A 6,000-nucleotide genomic window follows, 5' to 3' on the forward strand; every position below is an offset into this window, starting at 1 on the left:
AGTCGAACAGTTGCGGTTGAGGGCCCAACTTACACACTGTATTTTTTTTTTTGAGTTTACTTTGGACAAGCTCTAGACCAGTCTGGTGAACTGAATGCCCTTTAACAACTGGAGCTGATAGTTTTTGCGAGTTGCCAGGTGAGTTTCTGAATACATCTTCCAGTTTAATTTTATACAAAAGGAATCCACTTTGCAGGCTCCAAGACTGCCCCCCAGTGCAACCCAAAGTGTGGTGACTGGGGATGATCATGAGAGTAGTTTTAAACGATCTGACAAAGATCAGCACTTCTGGAAACCATGATCTGATCCTGCAAAGTTTCATGCTTAATTTTGCTCTTGTGAGCAGTTCCACAGAGGCTCATATAATTACTCAGGCAAAAAGTAAAGCATGAGCATTAGTGTTTACACAGAAATCTGCATAAGGAAAGCTATTCAACTCCTTATAATATGTAACTCATACAGACACTTTAAAATATCAACATGTAGTCCCTGATTAGTAGAACAAACTTGCTGCTGCTAAGCTGTCAATTTTAATGAAAGCTGAAAGGGCTAAATTAGCGGTGAGACTTAGGATTCTTTCTCAAGTTTGGATCAAATTACTGAATACGTTCAAAAGTTAATAAAGGGGAAGGAATTGATAGAGAGTTAGAGAAATTGTCCAAGTTTCATTTCTTTAGGAAGAGGGTTGGCAACCCAATCTGCCACATTACTTGCCTTTTGATTATTTTAAAACATGCTATTTGGGATTGTATTTTGTTCTTCTCCTATCTTTGTTTGTTTTATTCCACTTTTAGAGTCTTGCTTTGTTTTAGATTGGGGCAGACACTCAATAACATCTTCAAGAAAACAGCAGAATGTTACTTTTCCCATTTCTTTAGCTTTTAAAATATTTATTATTAGCTCATTTGCTAATGAAATCTTCACATCTCCTAAAGCAATCTGATTAGGTGTCCATTGAGAGCACTGTGTATTTGCTAGTTTAGGCCTTTGAAAAAAATAAGATGTGTGACTTTAAAATAAAGTGCATCTACACATGACCCAGAGTAGCTTTTTTATAGGCAGTCTTATTTCCTGTGGAGATGAAGAGGAAATGCACTTGGGGTTTGAAGCATTTCTTTAGTTTATTTTCTAGCTTCTAAAGAGCAAGGGTCTTGCATATTTCTTTCAGCTTTAAATTCTGAATCTAACTGGAAAATCTTTGCAACCAAACTGTTCTCAGTTTTAAGTAAAATGTCACCTGTGAATGGATTGCTTGTAGGACTGCTTTTCTTGTGTGCTCGTAAGTGTTCTGGAGGCAGGACAGAAACAGGTAGGATCAAATCTGCATACTGGTTTACTTTTTTTCTGTGAGTAGAGATGACTGGTTTGCTTAGTCACACAATTATGAATGGCACTAAAGTGTATGGTGGGCAAGGGGAATCCCCACCAAACTGTCTCCTGGAACATTTCAGAAGAAAGGATTGCATCACACAGTAGACTTCTGCTAGAAAACCTCCTGTGGACATTTCCAAATGGTTATGACAAGAAATGTCCACTCCGTAGGCTGTTTTCAAACATTCCGTGGATATTTTCTTATTGATGCTTGCAATAAATCATCGAGTTAACCTCCACCATATGCCCACACCTACACACTTATGCTTACATGTATATACATCTTATTTAATTGTTATAAGCTGTGTAGTGGCTAACATGTGAAAATGAACAGATCTTAGCCCCAAATGCTTGCATTCCCAGTTAGAAAATGCAATAAGAAAGGAACGTATTACAGGATTGTTTTCACTAGTATTTTACTCCAAATTTAAATGTGCATGTTAATTTTCAACAAGAAACACGTCTGTGTGATGAAGATGCTTAAACTGTGGAAAAAAAGTAACTGTACAATGAGAACCTGAATTTTTTTGCTAAAAATCAAACTTAAAAAAATTCTGCCACAAATAAAAGCCAGCAGCAGACAAAATCAACATATGAAGAAGGAATGAATCACAAAAACCAACACATGGAGACGAGTCAGTAAACATTTAACAATAGGAAGATGAATGGGGCTGCCTCACTGACAGGTGGAAAGTCTGAAAAAAATTGCCATTTGGAGGTAATATTGAGAATGCATGGAAAATATGAGATGGATAGCATTGGAAATCATAGCTCCCTTATCAATCTGCAATGAACTTTCAGAAGAGTGCCTGCTCTTTTGGGAGGCTTTGTAAGCCAGGTGTTGATGAGGTCAGTGGAGACCCCTAATTGGTTTCACCCAGTGCACACAATAACTGACTGAGAGATGATTAAAGATTTGCATCCTTTGGTTCCCTCTCTAAAAACAACACGATTCTTTTGCCAAGGCACAGCAAGGTAGTGTCCTTAAGCTTGGATGCAGAAGTTCAAGTGGCTTTCTGGCTTCTTTTGAAACTGGACCTGGTCCTATGAAAATGAACCTGAATAGTAGACTGTGAAAATAAGACAGACGTCTCTGAAGGGAGAAATCGCATGTAGTGGAAAGCATGCTTTCATTTACTGAGGATCGGGGAAAGATGCCTTGAGCTCCTGAGGGAACCTAGACTCATAATTTGACAGGGGCTGATATTGTGGTCGTTTCCTTTCTAATCGTGTTGCCGCTCCTGGTTGGCCCACTCTTCTCTCTGTGAGGTTTTGTTCTTACAGACATAGGAAGAAACATAAAAATAATGCATGTTGGTATTCACGTAGAGTTACATGCACATACATATGCATGCATATATACACACCTAGATACATATTTTTACGAGAAGGCTTTTCTATTAATGTCAGCAAAGATAGACATATGCATATATATTCAGAGAAAATAGCTGACAGTCAGAACCAGAGTACAGTCAGTCCAAATTACAGTGGAATTAGGTTCTTCATGAATTAGTTCTCTTAAAATTGGCTAAAATGTTGCCTTAAAACTAATGGAAAAATTTGTGAAAATACTCATGGAAATACTAGAGTGCTAGCCTTATTCAGAGCAGGGTTCTTAGGGATGAATCAGAAAACCTTGGAAGATTTTTTAGAGGAGAAATATATTTGTAAGATATATCTTTCTTCTGTTGAAGACTTTACATCCCTCAAGGCACAAAGTCCCTTATCTGAAGTCAGTAAATTGTACTGATAGCATTGCATAGATAGCATTGTATGGATCACATTAAAAAACAAAAATATTAATGTTGTAGCTTCCATTACTGCCTACAAAGCCCAGCTGGAAGTATTCAAAAGTCTTCAGGAAGACCTTCAAAATACTTATGTTTAAATAGTAATTTATTTGCTGTATTTGCCTTATTGGTTTTATTTGCTTTATTTGCTTCTTGTTTTCAATCTTTTCCCTGCAATCACGATGATTAGAAAGTGATTAGAAAAAAAAATGTCAACCCCCAAACTCTAAAATAAACCCCAAGGTCCATGAAATCACATAACGGAAGAAGCTGAGACTCTGAAAAGGAAACAAATACCGCACAGTCATGATATAATGTTCAGAACCGTCAGTACTTCCAAAGGATATTATGGTACTGGAAACAGAAAACTTTCAAGAGTAAATGTTTTATTCTTCTTGGAAGAGCAAAGAATGAAGAAGAGCTGATGAAAATGAAAGGTTTAATGTGAAAAAAACATAGAAATTCTGTGGTTATAGCACAGGAGGTATTTCATGCAGCACCAGCCTTGATTTGGGCTGCTGCTATGCCAACAATTGTGCTGCTTTTCCATTGACATCACCTTTAACTAAAATTGAATAATGTTTGGAATTTTCTTCCACGTTAATCAGGAGTGAGATATGTCAAAAGACTCCAAACGATAGAAGTCTGGAGTAAGAATTCAAACCGTGTTTCTCCATCACTGTCTTTTACAATGCCATCATTGTTTTTCTTACTTTACTACAAGGAAAATCACATTTTAGGTTTGCATCTGACTTTCTCATGGCTAGCTCACACTGGTAACTCACAGTCTTTTTATGATTCATATATACATCCAAACTGTGTTTTTTGGAGAGCTGAAAGAACAATTTTGCTAACCTGAAATATGGCTCAACATACAAAGAAGACTCTTTGGTCTCCATCACATATTCCTGTCCATGCACAATCGGCAATTAGAAAATGTATGTTGTAGATCCCTCTTTCCATTCTCCGAATTCCTCACGCACATTAGTGGAAGGGCCTTTCAAAGAAAGGAGAGGAAGACAATATTATGTTTATTTTTATAAACAAGGCAATTAACTGCTGCTAATGGTGATGGACCTCCTGAGATAAATATTTTATTGTCATCTCCACATGCTCCACAAAATTACTTTTACTGGAGTCTTGAATAGGCACATTATACTATTACTGGTGTCTCTAGACAATACAGAACCGACAGTGATGTATTTGGAAGTGATCAAAAGCCCCACAGCAGTGTGTGAGAAAATCGAACCCAGAACAGTTATTCACAGATGGCAGGGACATTTGCTTGGGGAGAAGAGGGTGAGTGCTCAGGTCTTCAGTTTGAACATGGCCAGGCAAGGCAAAGGATCGAATTTGTCTTTCTTACATGGCAGATGAGTACCCAGACCATGAAAGGGCAGTTATTTCCTCTTACTAATTAGAAAGTAATTATTAGTTTTTTGCGTGGAAAGTTTTTCCCATCCCACAAACTTTTTTCTATCCCACACAGGCTTACCACATTGAAATTCGGAAGGAGAAGTATGAAAAATATGCTTTGTGTCAGTCAGAGTACCATGTTTTTAATAATTTTGAACTTACGCTCTAATCACTTCAAGTTCTATCCATTAACTAATAATCTCTTCAGTCATCTATCTGTGTAGGTGTCTAACACCACCAGGTGTTAACTTCCACTTTCTTCCCTTTCTTTGAAAGATCAGTCGAATGGAATTTAGCGAATGGAAAGAGGAATCTATGATATATATTTTCTCGTTCCTGATTGTGTACAAACAACAGTGTGTAATAGAGGCCAAAGTTCTTCCTTGTGCCGTATTTCGGGTTGGTACAAATTGGTTTTCCAGTTCTCTCAAACAACATCTCTAAAACATGCTTAGAATGGGCAGAATGTAACATTTTGCTTAGAAAATACCAAAACAGATCATTTGGAGATTTTTCAGAACTTTGCCCCTTCCCCCCCCCCCCCGAAATAATAAAAAGACTGATGAAATCAATTCTCTTCCATGAAAAGTTTCTGTTTCAAGGGATCAGCATTTTCAAGTGGAAAAAAATATTTGTAGAATTCCCCCAAAACTCCACCTGTCTGCCTCAGAAAGAGAACAGATTTTGTAACTCAGGTTTTTTTTTTTTAAATAAAAGAAAATAGCTGTTTTCTTGACAACATTATCCCTAAAGAAATTCAGCCCAGTGATCATCAGCTATTGGAAACATCCTTTAAATCATAGACACCTAGTGGTCACAAGGGGTAGACAGCTCCACCTTTTACTGTGTGTAGTATTGATGAAACATATCCGTATCTACAGGGGACAGGTGGTCTTTTTTTTTTTTTTTTTTTTCAGTAGGGAAAAGTGTTTGTCATGTTGTGTGTTCATCTGGGTCAGTTACAAAGTCATAAAGTCTGATTATCAAGACATCTACTTTGCAGATAGTTGTAACATGAATAATAATATTCACCAATTACATAGCACTGCTACTCTGTGCTAAGCAAACTTTAACCTCTTAAACTCCTTAATTCCCCCCAATATTGTGAAGCAGGAACAGAAGGATTTACTACATCTGCTTTACAGGAAAGTGAAACAAAGAGGTGAAGTGTCATGCAAGGTCAGCACAAGAGCTCAAAGAGGTTGTTCCAACTCTGGGCTTCTTTCCTTGGGCAGTGGTAAGAGAACCACTGCACTTCACAGAAATGAAAGTCTGGAAGAGATCTCCCAGGCTGTTAAGTGCAGTTCCCTGCTAACCACCTGGCCAGCACTCTGAAGAGTTCTCATAAGATAAAAAATGAAAGGGAAAAACTTTCAATCAGTGGTCGCAATGAAATCTGACATGACTTTGCAAGGACATCATC

The sequence above is a fragment of the Apteryx rowi genome, unplaced genomic scaffold (assembly GCF_003343035.1).
Source record: "Apteryx rowi isolate R43461 unplaced genomic scaffold, aptRow1 scaffold_4, whole genome shotgun sequence".
Classification (NCBI taxonomy): Eukaryota; Metazoa; Chordata; class Aves; order Apterygiformes; family Apterygidae; genus Apteryx; species Apteryx rowi.